The 15,916-nt window shown below is 43.0% G+C and overlaps 1 protein-coding gene across 2 annotated transcripts in view; it reads left to right on the forward strand.

Annotated features, from left to right (window-relative positions):
* The first annotated feature begins 352 nt into the window (after positions 1 to 352).
* The window catches only part of GLI3 (GLI family zinc finger 3), a 251,261-nt gene continuing 235,697 nt past the window's right edge, over positions 353 to 15,916 (forward strand). For both annotated transcript variants that reach the window (XM_035129597.2, XM_035129598.2), the window contains exon 1: positions 353 to 663. The gene's annotated coding sequence lies outside the window, so the exon portion shown is untranslated. The remainder of the gene's footprint in view (positions 664 to 15,916) is intronic.

The raw sequence follows: 15,916 nt of genomic DNA on the forward strand, positions 1-15,916 counted from the left end.
CGCGCTTCCTCCCAGCTGCGGGAGCGGCCTCTGAGGGGGAAAGAAAGGGGAGAGCGGGGGCCGCGTGCCGCAGCCTGCCGGCCCCCCGGGAATCCCATCTCCAGGGGTGGCAGCTCGCCTCGGGCCTAAGCGCCGCGCGCGCCTTTCGGTTCCCGCCATTCATCCCTCGCGCCCTTTTTGTTTTGTTTACGCTTTTGAATCATCGGAAAGGGTTCTTCAGTGGTGCCCCAGCAGCTTTCGCTCTGGTCTCCTTTAAAGCAGAGAGAGGCCCTCCCCGTCCCCGAGGTTGGCTAAGCAGGCTTAAGCGCTTAAAAATCCCCGGGGAAGGAAGGACCCCCCTTTTTCTGCCAGCCCCGCTCCACGTGGAGAGGCGCGCGCAAAGAGGAAAGTTGCGCGAGCTGCCGCTCCAGCGCGCTCGAAAGCAGCAGAATTGCTCTCTGTATGTCTGTCTTTCTCCTGGCAGATCGCCTCCCCTAAAACACTCAGAGGGGGAGGAGAAGGGCGGCGGAGGGAAGGAGAGAGGGAGGCAGGCAGGCAGGCAGGCGAGCGAGTGGGGCAGCGGCGAAGGAGCCGGACAGCCCGGCAACATCTGCAAAACTTGGACGATAGAAGGAAGGGAGGAGGCAAAGGAAGCGGCAGACTCTGGGCAACTTTTCGGAACACGTGAGTTATGAGAGTTGCATGTTTTCCTTTCCCCTTCCTTCATGGATTGAGACAGAGAAAGGAACGAAATCAGAGAAGGGGGAAAGAAAGAAAAGAAAAGCGCAACCACAGGGAGGAGGAGGAGGAAGTGGTAGCGGCCGAAGCGCTCTTTTTCCTCCCTTTGCGTGCAAGTTTGTGATTTGCGAATTGGCGGCGGACTTTCCTCCTTTTTTCGGGTTGTTGCGGTTGTTGTTGTTGTTGTTAAACCGGAGAAATGTCACTCAGGGCTACTCCGTGAGTCAGAAGGGATCGGATTACAGCCGGGGGGGGGGGGGGGTCCGAGGAACCGCTGGAAGGTCTCGGCGGAGAAAGAGAAATAAGCGCGCGCGCATGAACGCAAACCCCAAACGGGAGGGCGAGCGCTCTGTGAGTGTGTGTGTGTTTGCGTATGTGTAAAAGAAAGGCAGACATATAAAAAGAACCCAAAACACACCCCGAGCCCTCCTGCTCCTCCCCCTCCCCCAACCCGTCCCTCCAAAACAGAAGCAAAATGCCCTCATTCATCCTCGGGGACCGGCGCTGCTAAGTTGGCCGCAGAGGAGCCAGCGATCGCCTTGCGCGACGCAGCCGTCGAGGGCCCCGATCTTCGCCTATGGGGAACTCGCGGGCTGCTCCCGACCCCAGTGGAAGCGGCGGCGGCAGCAGGTAAGCAGTTCCCGTGGTTTTCGGATGGGTGGGTGGATGTGCGCGCGCGCGCGTGTAAAAAGAGAGAGAAGAGGGGGAAAGTTCTTGTTTAACTTGCAGTGCGCTGGCCGTGCGAAAAAGAAAGTTGGAGTGGGATTTCTTTTTTCTCCCCTCCTTTCGGGAGGGAGGGAAAAAAAGCTTCGCTTTTCTGCCCTCGATCCCTCTTCCTCTGAGTCCGGAGGATTGGGAGGCCGGCAGGATGGAGAGTTCGGGAGCCCCCAAGGGCTCTTTGGGAAGTTGAACTCGTCAGGCATGGCGCGCTTCCTTGCGAGTCGCTCCTCAGCTTGCACTCTTGCAGGGGCTTGTCCCGGAGCAAGCCTGGGTCGGCTGGAGCCGGCGAAGGCGCCAAAAGCGCGGGGCGCGTGGGCCTCTCCTCCCCCATTCTCGTTCTCTTGACTCGGAAAGCATTTGCAGGCTTAATGTCCCGCAGTTCAGTTGAACTGCTGCACATTTTGCAGGCTTCCAGCAGCTGCTTGGCCTCTTCCAAGGGGCGGGAGGAAAGAGAGAGAGCGGGGTGGAAATAGCGTTTACTTTCTTGCCAGCAGTTTCTGTGGTGGCTGGAAGTTTGCCACATCTGGAAGGGTGGAAGCAAGTGATCGGATGTGGTACTGTACACAACCTTCTGCTGTTATTTGTAGTGTTAGGAAGGGTGCCTTTTCAGTCTCTTCTCTCTCTTTTTGGAGTGATTCATTTGCTTGGAAGGTCCTGGGAAAAAGGGAGGGGGTGTTGAAGGGAAGATGGGAGCAAAGCTTCCAGTTTTAAAAAACCTAAGAGTTAAAAGCGAAACTTTCACAGTTTGAGAGAAGGGTCCCGTGGCAACCTGAAGGTTGGTTAGCTGATTTTGGCACAGATATTTGAATTTCCATTGTTAGCTGACACACTTTTGTAATAATCTGGCAAGATGCAACCCAAATGCTCCCTGGATCTGAGTATTTTTCTGTTGTGCAGATTTCTCCTTTCCTTACATTTTGGCTGCTTCTGCCAAAACTTCATTCTCTGGATGGCGAGGACTTCTTGACCGGACAGCTATGTGAATCACACCCAGCAGTTAACTTTCTCAAACTTGGAAAAGGGCTAGAGAGAGAGCTTGGAAAAAGAGGCAGAGTAAATAGTGGCAGGCAAAGCAATTTGGATTAGACTCTTGGGGCAAGTAAACACATCAAAGGGACCCTAAAAGGCTCCTGGAAAGTATCTGTTTTCTTATGTCAGCCCAACCCTTCTTTTGGGTTGTTCACAGTTGCAGCTTTTGTGATTGGGAGGGGGGGCTGCCACTTGGGGTTTGCCGGCTGCAAGCACCATGTGGGAAAAAGGGTTTAAAAAGCTAACCCCCCCTACCCCAAATTATTTCAATCCTCTGGTGTATCATGTTGATTCCATCCTTGGGGTCTGGTGTTTGTGGCCTTTTGCCAGTTCATATGTAGAGATATTTATGTAAAAAAGAATTCTTGCTGTTCTCTGCCAGCTGTTCCACATTTTCCAGCTGCCAGTTCAGTTTGAAATGATGGGCCATTTTCATCCCAGCCTAGCAGAGCCTTTTTAAGGCCAAGTTATAGGTGGCAAGTTAGCAAGCAGGGTGCCTAAGAGAGGTCAGCATTAGCTAGCTGGCGAGCATACGTTGTTAACTTATTTCTCTTTGGAAGGCATTAAACTTTTTTTAAAAACAACAACAACAACAACCAGGCATTTTCTATTTTGATGTTTGAACCTGCACTTTTTGTTTTATTTGTATGGGTCACAGAAAAAAAAACTCGTCTGTTTCCCAGCTCTTTTGAATATGTGGTTCTTTTAATTATATCGGGGCATTCTGTGCCTTTCTCTGTGTCCATATGATTCTAAAACGGCAACACAAATACTTGGGTGCAAGTGAACACTGAGGAACCAAGCTTGTGTTTGAAGGGAGTAGATTAGGAAGGAAAGAATGGGTTGTCTTCTCTGTCTAGATTATACCCTAAAATTACTCATAAGTAGCCTTTAACTGTTCAGTGCATTTATGCAGTTGCACCCTTGATTTGGAATGGTGTATCAGTGATCGATGCCTATAATTGTTTCCTTTAGGCTCTTTATTAAAAATTAATTGGGATCTGACAGTTTATTAATTGCATATCTCAAAGATTATTTTGAAAGAAGGATGCAGTGTTTAAAATGTAAAGAATTATGAAAATTTGAAATACTACTGAGCTCCTTACTGTAGCTGAGTTGAGGTTATCTGTTAAAAAAAAACTAACCATGAATGACTTTAGTAGTGTAAACTGTATAACGTATTTCAAGAATTTATTTATGAGATATTGCTTGCAACATACTGGTAGATAACTTGTAGATAGTTATTTTTCAGCCTTATTAAAACAAACATTAAGTTACATGAAATTGGCTGTAAGAGGCAGTTGGTTAGCTTTTGCTAGAACAAAACAGCTTCCATTCTCTGCATGTTTGTTCAGAAGCAAGTCCTACTGAGATCAATGGGACTATAGATGAAGCAAGTGTGTATAGAAGGATGCAGTTTACTTGATTATTACACTGTGTTTGTAAGACACCCTTACTAGGAAATAAATTCCAATGAAATCAGTTAGATAGAATATACTTTGAAGCAATTATGTTTAGGATCAGGGTGCTGGAAATCAGGAAAGATGGAACGATGATGGGTTAGTGAATCTAATTCTTCAAAGAAAAAAAAAAATCAAAGCTAGAGCAAGGGTGTATGTGCGCATGTGTTCATAATTTTACGTCGCATCACTTCTCATGTTCATCAGTGAAACTTTGTTTGCTAAAGCTTTTATCTGCATAAGAGATACTGAATCAAAAAAGACATTGCATATATTGTCTTGACTAAAAATGCAAAACTTGTACCCAACACCAAACAGAAGTTTGTTGAAACTGCAAAGTCTTTTGAAATATAAATGCTTTGTAGTTACGTTCCAGGCACCTTGCATTATTTTCATATGGTATTTTTCTATATGCAAAATGTTGAGCTCTGGTTCTGCTGGAAACGTGACGTAGCTTTGAAAGTTTAAAAGTTTCAAATTTATGTGGGGAGAGGTCCAGCTTTGTATTATTGAAGGCAGTAACTCGCTTTCATTGATTTCAATGTAGTAAGGGTGACTTTCTTTGCTGTAATTATTAATTACCTTTTATAGGACTTTTAAGAGTACTAAAGTCATCTCTTTCTTACTTGCAAATCATTTGTAATTACTTTCATGCACCACTGTCTTATTTAAGCTCTGGAAAGGTGTTTATTTGATGTTTAAAGACATTTTAGAAAACTTTCCTACAATTTCGCTTCGGCGTAAAGCATCTGATGCTTATTAAACTGGTAAGGAGGAGGCCAGAGAGTTATGAAAGGAAACGGTTTAATGGCCATTGTTGCCTGCACTCCAGCGTGAGCAGACAGTAATGTACTAAGAAGAAGCAGACTTGGAGCAAGAGTGAATCAATGAGTCATGAAATCCTCAGGAAGACCTTAGTACTGGAATGTTAATGCTTTTAGACTATAGCAGATTATCTCAAAAGTCAGAGTTTTCTACTATATATGCAATTGTGGTAAATCCCCTAAACTAAAGAAATACTTTGAAGAAGGCATTCCTAAGACTGGTCCTCATATTCTTCAGTTTATTTGATTTTTTTTTGAAGAAGTCAAGACATATTTCATTTGATCAGTTTGCAGTAAGGAAGTGAGATGCTAAATTCACTCAATAAACCTTTTGTTCTTGTTTTACAAAAGGCTCAGCTCTAATAATTATTTCAAGGAGCCTTTTAATCAGTATTTCCAAAACATACACCTTCAACCTTCCTTTGCTTGCTTGTCTACATTGGAATTGATTTGTTCCAGCCAGCTTAAAATAAAATAAAATAAAGGGAGATGGAATAAACAAAAAAAAATTGGGGGCATGCTGTAAAACTTTTTTTTCAAGTTTTCTCTGTGTATTTTCCCATCTTTACTTTTATTTGATAGGTCTGTGAAATAGAGCTGTAGACTGGCAAAGACTTTAAATGAAATTTCACACTTTGATGATTTTTTTTCAACTTTGATATATTGACAGCAAAAGGAGCTGCAAAGCTTTTATATAACTTGAGCAGTAACGCCAAGCAGCAGTCAAACGTCTCTCTGCATTTGTGTTTAACTGCAGAAGAAAAACATGTCCATGGGCAGTTGAGGTTCTTATCAACTCCCTAATCCCAGATCCCAGCAAACCTTGAGGGCATGCCTCAGATCTTGCTGAAATCATTGTAGACTCTCTCACAGTTTGCAGATTAAATATGCTATGTGTTCCTGGCTCCAACAACAGTTTTATGAGCTTACTAAGCTTCCTGTTTTAAGATCTCATTTTTCTGAAGTTTTTAGGAGCTGCTAAAGGCAATGCTGTCTGGGCTAAGTAAGTGGCTCTTGTTAATTTAGAGACACTTCAGATATTTTATTCTGTCTGTAAAAATAGCCCAAATTGTTATTTTTAACTTGGAAGGCTATTTACATTGAAGGAGCAGCAACAAAAAAGCATTCTTTCTAAAGGGAGATGCTGCTGTCCTCCGGCGTGTTGGGGGAGGGCACAACGTTGTAAAGTTTTACATGGAACTTGATTTATTTGTTAATGGTGATTGGTCTGTCGAAAAATTAGACTTCTGTTGGAATTTCGGCAGTTAGGCAAAATCTCAATATCTTTGTTCCTTACTGGTTGTTTGATGGGTCCTGAGAAATTTGTACATCTTCTCCCCCTTGCCAAAAAGACTGCTCTACCATTGCAGGCAACCCCCCCCCCAATTGTAATAATTCACATAGTTTGAAACCAAGGTTATTTTTGCTATTCCTACATCGGGAAAGAGCAATTTTGTCTGTTCCTTTCATCCCAAATCTTGTTTCCCCGTAGCTAATGAACAGTTAACTCCCAAGTTTCATTCCCTGTAATCATGTTTATGTATTTAGCGTCAGAATGGCTTGTTAAAAGAAGGAAAATACCTATATCATTGTTCAACAACATGTGTCAAGTTATTCCCAAGGGAAGTTGAGCCAATTTTGTGCTTAAAGGTTATTCAGTGAATGAAATTGTGAAAGCCCATTTGTCAAGGTACTGCGTGGTTTCTCTTAGTTTTCAACCCCCAAATTCATTGTCTTCCTGGCCCAGTCATTAGTCATCAGTGTATTAGCAATGCCTCCAGGCAATGCTGCCCAGCAGTACTTCTTCACACTACTCTAGCTCTCAAAGTGCACTCTGCCGACTTGCAGAATTACTGCACTGATTTCCACTTGGCTAGGTTTTGAGGTAAGTCCCCCTCCCTGCCTCCTCGCTTAGCTCGCTCTCTAAGCCCCTGCTTTCTTCCAGAGTCTCGCTTTCTGCAGAGACTTGGAGGTGTGTGTAGATATGGGAAGGGTTAGGATTTTTCTTAAGGGTGTCGTTGTTATGGTATGAACAATACGTAATCATTACACTATTTCAGACTGCAAGTCTGAAAGCTAAACAGGCTTTCTGTGTTCTTTTAAGAGTTTCATAGTTGCTCAGTACTGTATTCCATTGTGAGCACTGTTTTAAGAATTAGTCTCAGTATTAAAATGATTGTTTTCAGCCTACATGCTTCTAAATGCTTACTCAAAAGTAAGTTGAACTTGGTGCAGCAATAAGTCTTCTTAAGACCACAGCTCTTCCATGCACTTGCTTGGAAGTAAGTGCCATTAATTTATGTGATGTCAATAGCTTTGGCTTATTCTGCACTCCTATGCACCCTTCCTAACTTAATCAGTAATTAACTTGGGCATGTAGGATGGTGTGGCTTGACCTTTTCAAATGTGTAAGTTCTTTTCACAAATGTGCATTCTTGGAAGGTGAAGATGGAATTTTGTGATTGTTGGGGAGCGGATTCAAAAGTACCTTCTGTTGCAGCAAAACATCCACTTTCTAGTCACTTCTCCCCTGGCATTGCAGGAAAGGTGAAATGTTCTGATACCTGTTTTACAAGGAGACACAATTGCAAAGCCTGAAATGAAGTTTAAAAGTTGGAAGGAAGTGTGCATATTTACAATTGGAGTTCTTCTTTTTACTGGAAAGGTGAAACATCTGGCTTTGCTTAGAATGTGAAAGACAGAATTCCTGGAGTTGAACCCCACGACTCTTAACAAGATCTTCCGAGAAGCCTTTGCTTAACGTCTTGATTGGTAAAAGGTGGGGTGCTGGGGCCTGTTATTTAAATGACCCAAATTGAAAGGATAAGTGCTCATGCATATAGTATTAAAATTGCCGCTGCATGCCAGAGACTACGTTTTGTGGCTATATTCTTCATTCAGCTCCATTGCATGACGCTGATAGATTTAGATTTCTTTGCAATTTGGATTGATGCCATAAAACAATACATCATTGAGAATGGAAAATAAGTCATGATAAAGTCCTTGTGCCACTGGGATTCAGCAGTTAGCAGCATAGGAAAAGCGAGTATCTGTGCCAACCTACAGCTGTAGTGTTGTTGTTGTTTGAACAGGTGAAGGCAGGACACAAAGCAAAAAAGGGAGAAAACCTCCTAACGCTGCTGGTATTGTGTGTTTTATTTATTGTTGTTGTTGTTGTTGTTGTTGGGGGGGAGCCCAAAAGGACCTCTATCACTGTCACCTCTTTTCACCAAAAAACCCTCACCGCAAGCATTCCCATTGTTATTGTTATATCAGCTATATTGTTGATATCATTGATATTGTTATATCAGTTGAAGAAGTTTTCAGACTTGCTATTAGCACAGCAAGATTTTCCTCTTCTGGGGCATATTCTCATGCTTCTGAGTGACCAATAGAATAAAAGGCATGCGTCTTCAACGGGTTTCTGCATGTGCTTATGTTACACAGGGGAATGTGAACAGTGACCTGGGATAAAAAATTAAAATGTACTTCATCCATGCTTTTTCCTACCAAAATATAGGGTGCATCTTTTCCTCCCTACATAAATGCTTATGGCAAATTCTCTCTTCTCCTTCCTCTCTCCTGATGGAATTCATGAATATACTACAGTATAGCAAAACAGCAGAGCTTTGGACTAGTTCCTCTGGATTCTTCAGTAAACTAGCAATGATTTAGAAGGTGCCAAAACAGTTTTCTGTAGTTGTCAGGTACACTGCGCTATCAGTGCCAAATACAATTTACGAGATCAGACAGGTGAGTGTCTTCCCTCCCCACTCTGCCTTCTCCCCCCCAACTTTGATTAGATACAAGATTTATGAATTTATGGGACATTGTTTGTTGCTCTCTTTTTACTTGAAGGAGATACACAATTGGAAGAAGTAATTCAAAAGGAATCTAAAGCCTATCTAATTCAAGACGTGTAGAGTTGGAAGGGGTCCCAGTGGTCCTACATAGTCCATCACAACGTAGGAATCTGCTTAAAAACCTCCAGTGAAGGAGAGTCCACTACTGCTAGGCTAGGGTGTTGTTTTTTTTTGCAATTCTATGTAATTCTATGAGATTCTCAGTGCCTTCCCCTGTACCTCAGACCTTTGCAGAATGCAGATCATACAACCTTACAAGCTTGCATTTTGCATGTTGACAAGTTGCTAGTGATCTCAGTGGCATGTACACAATATATCAGGATGCTAAGTTCTCAACATCAGGAATTACGGAACTGAGTCTCAAATCAGAATCTGCAATAGGGTACTTTTTATTTTAGTGCTGAGTTTCAGCTCTTGAAATAATAAATTAAAGTTCCTATTAAGTATTTGGCTCTGTGTATGGGATCTATGAGCAAATGCAGAAGCACTGAGTAGACTATAAAACCAGATGAAAAGACTTTCTTAGAAGCAGATTCTGCTCTGAGCAGAGTTTCATCTGTTAGGAGCTATGCTAGGCTCATAAACAGCCACTTGAAAGCTTGCCTACGGAACTATCTGCCACCAGACAACTAAGCAGGGAAGGTCACTCACAATCTTTAACTTACATAGGTATGTAGGAATAGGCAGGCATGCATAAAATGTATGACAAATTTTTAGGGGCTTATTTGCAAAATGGAATTGGAGCATTGGCTCATTTTAATTCAGTCAGCTTGGTCAGATTGTTTATTATTCATACTTTTATACCGGGGTGGCCAATCTTTTTGTGGCCTGTGGCCACATTTGCAAATGGGATAAGTGGTTTTGGACACCACACACACACACACACACTGCATCCAAGCCTTTTTGCTGGCTGCTTCCAGACTCTGGAACTCCCTCCCTGGAGAAGCCCGACTGGCTCCCTCCTCCTTGTCTTTCCACTAAAGACTTTCTTGTTCCAACTGGCCTGGGCACCTGACTGCTTTTAATGATAGAGCAAGTGCTGTGCTGTTTTATTGTGGTTATCTACATTGAAACATCTACATTGGCTTTCCGAGCACAATTCAAAGTGTTGGTGCTGACCTTTAAAGCCCTAAATGGCCTCGGTCCAGTATACCTGAAGGAGCGTCTCCACCTCCATCATTCTGCCCGGACACTGAGGTCCAGCACCGAGGGCCTTCTGGCGGTTCCCTCGTTGCGAGAAACCAAGTTGCAGGGAACTAGGCAGAGGGCCTTCTCGGTGGTGGCGCCTGCCCTGTGGAACGCCCTCCCAACAGATGTCAAAGAGGAAAACAACTACCAGACTTTTAGAAGACATCTGAAGGCAGCCCTGTTCAGGGAGGCTTTTAATGTTTAATAGATTATTGTGTTGTATTTTTCTGTTGGAAGCCGCCCAGAGTGGCTGGGGAGACCCGGCCAGATGGGCGGGGTATAAATAATAAATTATTATTATTATTATTATTATATTATCTGTATGCTTTTAATAGAGCTTTTATATAAATTTATACAGGCACCCCTGCCACTTATGTGAGGGTTATGTTCCTGACCCCCACGCATATAAGTGAAATCACGTAAATGGGGAATGCCCTATAAGCACCTTTAAACATCCTCTCTGCCACTCTCTCCAGATCCCAAATACCTTATCCAAAGATATCCATTACTAGAATTGAAACTGGGGCCTGCATCTAGGTGGGGAGGCTGAGCAGCCCAAGCAAAGCCGGCGGTGTGTGTGTGTGTGTGTCTCCTCACGAGTCACAAGGACTTTCCATCTCTCTCCTGCCATTTCCAGGTTGGAATTGAACTATTTATTTATTTCCTGGTGCCATGCATATATGTGGTTGCGCGCAAGTCGATCACACTTAAGTGTGTGTGTGTGTGTGTGTGTGTGTGTGTGTGTGTGTGTGTGTGTGGGAAATGCTTGTATAGCTTTAATTCTATTAATGTTTAATTGCTTTTTATTGATTGATTCCTCCCTCTGTGCTTTTGGCTGTTCCTATTTTACATGTAAGCTGCATTGAGTTAAGCTGCAATAGAAAGCTTTCAAGTCTGATTTCAGAGGGATAGGGTGACCCTTTTGGCGTTGTATGTGGGGCGTAGGGGCGCCCACAGGTGCCGCATTGGTAACCTTTGTCTTATACTCCCTGTCCAACTCTCTTCTTTAGGAGCCTCTGGCCCAGCTCTAGTCACATATAGTTTCAGGTGTGCAGCAGGTGAAAACATGGCTGCAAAGGACAAACCAGGAATTTAAAAAGCTTCCCCGATTCTTCCCTGGCAAATGGGGATTGCTGACAGGGCCAATCAGCTGATGGCACCGTCTTTTTCATAGCTGCCAAGTACCCTGTTTTCCCCGGGAAACCCCCGTTTTTACTTACCTTTTCCCGGTGGTCCCCCGTATCACTTCGTCTCCCGTTTTTCTCCATTATTTTCTCCTACCGGCGACCATTTTTTTTCTTTCCGATTTGCCCTTCTATGGGCACCAAAAATGGCCACCGCCGGCTTCAAAAGTCGCATCTACGCATGTCTGGAAGTGCATAGACGCGACTTCCGGTGTCAGCGCAGGCCATTTTTGGTGCCCATAGATGGGCGGAGCGACACCGGAAGTTCCATTGACGCGCTTCCTGACATGCCTACAAGTGACTTTTGAAGCTGGCGGCGGCCATTTTTGGTGCCCATAGAAGGGCAAAGCAGCACCGGAAGTTACGTCGATGCAACTTCCGGTGTCACACGGCTGCCGGTCCCGGATTCTGCAGTCCGGGACTTGGACGGTAAGCTTTTTTGAAGTGGCACTTTCAGCACCAATAAAAGTGTGAGGAGGAGGATGGTTTTTCCTTTTGTTTTCCAGCACCTCTTACAAGTTACTCTGCATGTGGAAGTCCCTACTAATAGCCATTGGTAGGTCTATGTTTAATGATTTTGGCCATCTCTGCATGTTGGTGTAGTGAAATCTAACTTGTGTGAAGAACTATTGCATTCTTTATTGTCAGCTTTCATTGCATGACTCCTCCCCCGATGCTCTAATATCATGAAAGATGGATAAAATGGTTGCTGTATTTATTTATTATTGCCATACCATTTGTAGTTTTATGAGCCTCTCATGTCTTCCCCATGGTTACCTTTTTATTTCCTTGCTAAATTCCAAAATGCTTCAGCTTTTGTAGCCTTTACAACATATTCTCCTGCTTTTTAAAATCATTTATACCACTATTTTGATGTCTGTGGGATATTATTTAATAAAAACTTGTGAGATGGCACAGACTTGAATTTGGTGCATAGACGTTTCCTGGAATCCAGAAGTGATTCCAACTAATGAGATCTTCTAAAACTTTTCTGTAATGACTGAGGATTGTCTCACTCCTCCATCTTCTGGAGAGATGAATTATACTACCCGTAAAAGAATTCTAGCAAATTATACCCACTTTTTAGTTGAACAATTAACAGCCAAGTTAAAAGATGCTATTCCCCAAAAGAAATAGAATGAGAAGCACTGGGTATGTACTTTAAGTGTAAGAAAATCTAGATTATTAATACCAGGGACAATCCCATCTGTGGTAGTTCAGATTTATGGGATAGGATATAAATTAGGGAGAATTTCTGTGTTTGTGTGAATCCTGTATATCTTTCTGAACCAGACAACAAACAAAATGCTTTCATCTAGCAATTGATTGCAGCTGGAAGGGATAGCACATAGCACTCTGTAACCCTAATATCACTCCCAGTTACCCTGTGAGGTAAGTCATTGTTATTCCCATGACACTGATAGAACCTGGAAGGTGATGATTTAACAGGGGTACCCAGTGAATTCATTTCTGAACAGAGATTTGAACATTTTTTCCTTTCCTTTTTTCTTTTTAAAAGGCTTTGAGGGCCGCTTCACACATTACATGGAGATGAGGTCAGGTCAACAGGGACCTACAGCTTGTTGCAGCTGAGCACTGTGCCTTTGCATTTTCATGCCTTAAATCAACAGTGGGCAGTCTACAGGCTTGCACATCTAATTTGTTTTTTTACGAGAATCTGAGGTCCACCAGTTAGAGCCTAGTGCAAAGGACTTGCATATCAAAATAGGGAATTCTGAGACCCACATTTATTCTGAGTTGCAGAACTGAACAAAACTCACAATTCTTCCACTCGTAAATTCCATTCCTGGTTACCCTTCACTTTCTTCATTTCAGCAGGAGGGGAGTCATTTTGTTGTTCCTGTTGTTAAACAATTTGAAGTAAAAAATACTTGCTCACCTAATGCAAATCGCCCAGAGATCTAGCAGTAGATCTAGCTTCTGCCTATCTGTGCTTTAAAACACAATATGTATTTAGAAGACAGCATGTTAGCCCAGATTCTTCTGCAGGGAGTGCTCTGAGGTGCTTCCTATGCAGAAATGTATTTGAAGAACATTGTACAGTTCAGTGGTACCTCTACTTATGAATTTAATGCGTTCCAAATGCACATTTGTAAGTCGAAAAAAACTGTAAGTCGAATCCCATAGGAATGCATTGGGAGAAAAAACTTCATAAGTCAAAGCAACCCCATCTAAAAATTCGTAAGTAGAAAAAAATCCTATCTAAGCAGCATCCAAAATGGCGGACGGAGCTCCATTCATAAGCAGAAACATTCGTAAGTTGAGTCATTCGTAAGTAGAGGTACCACTGTATTAGAAATGGAAGTTTGTGGAAAATATTTGTTGTCTGAAGTCAAGAATAGAGTTGTTAATCCTGTGAGGAAAAATGCATTAGCTTGGCATTATCCCTAGTTTTCACTCAAAAAAATTGTTGTGCAGCAGAGTGGGGGTACCTGTATTATGAAGGATGGGAGTTTTTAGCTGAAATGGAATGTTTCTCTCCAGTGTGCTTGGGGGGAGGACTTAAAGTTCAGTGGTAGAACGTGCTCTGTTCATTCATTCGCTGCATCTGCGGCCCTTTCTTACCCTGAGGAGCTCAGGGTGGTATATGCAGTTCCTTTCCCCCTTTTATCTTCACAAGAACTCGTTCTAGTAGATTTGGCTGAGAAGTAGTGACTGGCCCAGGGTCAACCAATGAGAATAATTAGTGGGCTGTGATTTGAACCCTGGTCTCTTTGAGAGCCAGTGTGGTGTAGTGGTTAAGAGCGGTAGACTTGTAATCTGGGGAACTGGGTTCGCGTCTCCGCTCCTCCACATGCAGCTGCTGGGTGACCTTGGGCTAGTCACACTTCTCTGACGTCTCTCAGCCCCACTCACGTCGCAGAGTGTTTGTTGTGGGGGAGGAAGGGAAAGGAGAATGTTAGCTGCTTGATAAAGCGGGATATCAAATCCAAACTCCTCCTCCTCCTCCTCCTCTTCTTCTTCTTCTTCTTCTTCTTCTTCTTCTTCTTCTTCTTCTTCTTCTTCTTCTTCTTCTTCTTCTTCTTTTCTTCTTCTTCTTCTTCTTCTTCAGAAGCTTCTAGGTTCAATCCATAGCATCTCCAGTTAAAGGATCTCAGTTTGCAAGACTGGAAAAAACGTCTGCATGAAACCTTGGTGAGGCACTGCATATAGGACTAGGTGGAGCACTACGGTAGCTTGACTTGGCATATAGCAGCTTCACCTGCTGCTTTCTCCAGGGTAAGGAGTTGTTCATTGGTTTGGTTTGCACATCATGCTAATCCCAACAAAGTCTTTGTGCAAATTTGTGAGCACGTAGCTTCCTGGAGAGAAGATAATGGCTGTTTTGCTCCTTTCCGTTTGTTCCACTGCTGTGCTGTGCTGAGCCATAGTTTGGCTTGCCAAGTTGCCTGAACTTGGGCTCATGGTTTCGCTCTCCCAGAAAAACCATGAGCCGTAAACCTTAGGGCATACTTTGGTTGCACCTCGTGGTTATCCTGGAGAGCGTTAAACCATGAGCTCAGGTTTGGAAGTCTTGCTAAGTCAAGCCGTAGCTCAGCTCAGCATAACGCAGCAGCAGGATGGCTGGGAGCAGCAAAGCAGCTGCAGGCTCTTCCGAAGCACGCATCTTTGCACCACAAGCCATGCTTTGAAGTAGCATGTCAGGCAGACCAGGCCATTGTGCCAGTCACTTTTTCCTTTTCATATCCAGTTTAGCTTTCTCTTGGGATAAAACAGACCATCTTCCATCTCTGTTCTCTTTGTGCCCTGTTTCCTTCTGTGCTTTTCCCTCCTCCATTCAGCACCCTACTTTAGCTGTATGAATTGCAGCACACACATACTGGCCTCATGGGGATAGTGCGACATTTTGAAAAAACCCAAATTGCTAAGGAAAGTATACAAATGTTTCTCGCTATAAGTGGAATGAAGTTAAATCCGAAAAATCTTTGTGGTGTTTGTGACACATTTTTATTTGCAGGCATGGGAACCTTTTCCTGGAGTAGTAGTAGTAATAATAATAATAATAATAATAATAATAATAATAATAATAATAATTTATTTATTTATACCCCCATCCATCTGGCTGGGTTTCCCCAGCCACTCTGGGTGGCTTCCGACAGAAAAATAAAATACAACAAGTTGTGACCAGCACATAGCAGAGACTTTCAATGTCTTTAAACTTGTGTCATAGTTTATGGACCATCCTTTGCTTCTCAGAAAATGTCACTGTGGATCTGCACAAATTATTGTTAAATGTTTTCGAGGGCTTTGGTTTTAAACATGCCCAGCGCAAGCTTGTATGAATCTAAATAAAATAGCACTTGTTTTAAATTGTCTTGTGTGCATTCTGAATAGATCTGATAACGACGGAGCTTTCTTTATTCTTAAATATTCCCAAGAAATGGAGTAGCAAATTTTGATACAACTGATAAAGGACGCTTTATGCTTGAAAGAAGCTGTAATTTTCTGATTGTTCTACATGCTGCCCCTTGTGTCTTTTCACTTTTACATGGTTTTGCTCTGTTGAGACAGATCCCTAAAGATTGCCTCCACTAGCATAGATCAAAGTGGTGCATATGAACACCCCAAATACCCAGAGTCATTTCTGAAAAAATTAAACATCCTGTCTTTGCTTGCACACTGATCAGGGGCACTCTAGATGCTGATAGCAATCAGCATAAACTTTCCCTACTGCTGATGTAATGATGATGAATGCTGCAGTACTGTTGCTCCAGACAGCTCTTCTCAGTGGATGCAAACCACTTGTTAATGAATGAAATACAATTCCAAAGACATCAAATGGAAACGGAGATTGGAATTTGAAAGAAGGTGATCGGTTAAAAGGGCAAAGACAATAAACCAACATATGCAGAAAAGTGTGCTTCAAAAATTTTTTTAATGCCCTTCTTTCTTTGGGAACCTTGTAGGGT

This window comes from Zootoca vivipara, chromosome 12 (assembly GCF_963506605.1).
Source record: "Zootoca vivipara chromosome 12, rZooViv1.1, whole genome shotgun sequence".
Lineage (NCBI taxonomy): Eukaryota > Metazoa > Chordata > Lepidosauria > Squamata > Lacertidae > Zootoca > Zootoca vivipara.